This window comes from Eurypyga helias, unplaced genomic scaffold (assembly GCF_000690775.1).
Source record: "Eurypyga helias isolate BGI_N326 unplaced genomic scaffold, ASM69077v1 scaffold24430, whole genome shotgun sequence".
NCBI classification, from domain to species: Eukaryota; Metazoa; Chordata; class Aves; order Eurypygiformes; family Eurypygidae; genus Eurypyga; species Eurypyga helias.
Window position 1 is genome coordinate 1 of NW_010227974.1, and position 851 is coordinate 851.

Consider the following 851-nt stretch of genomic DNA (forward strand, 5'->3'; position numbering starts at 1 on the left):
TCCATTCTCCACCCAGCCTGTCCTGTGCTTGAGATTGCACTGACCCAGGTATAGGACCTTGCACTTGGCCTTGTTGAACTTCATGCAGCTGGCACAGTCCCACCTCTCCAGCCTGTCAAGGTCCCTCTGGATGGCATCGTTAATAGCACCGTGTTAAATAGCACCGGTCCCAACACCAGCCCCTGAGGAACGCCGCTTATCACTGGTCCCCACTCAGATATTGAGCCGTTGACCACCACACAAAGCCAGTCTGACCTTGAATTTCCTACCCTCTGAAACTAGGAGTGAGGAAGCTTTTTGCAGTGCCTCTGTACTATGCTGCTGTGATGGCTGTCTGGCTCCAAGCACCTTGTTAGCAGGTTGGTGCAACAGTAAGTTAACAGGGATTAATGTCTGCAAGACAGGTTGGTGGAGCTGAGTGTGTGCTTCAGGTAACAGCGACTGACAGAGGCTGATTCCTGTGCTTGTGGTTTTTTGGTCCTTACCCAGACTGTTCTGCAGCCTCCGAAAACCAGACCTGTTCAGCTAGCTTGTTCTCTGGTTGTGGCACAGGAACAATCCCCTGGCTCCTCTGAGCCTTTTGGAGGTCCTTAGCATTCACCTCTGTGATCCCACGGCAGTACTCAGCTGCTCTGAAACACGGATAGAAAAATACGGAAAACTGGTTGTAACTAAGCAGGACAAGCTAGGTTTGCTGGTTACAAAACACGTTGTCTCCTTGGGGTCCTTTCTGAAATCCCTGACTCATCTCCCAGTATCTCTTCTCTCTGGAGCTCATTGGAGTGAGTACAGAGGAGGCCACGAAGATGCTCCGAGGGCTGGAGCACCTCTGCTCTGGTGAAAGGCTGAGA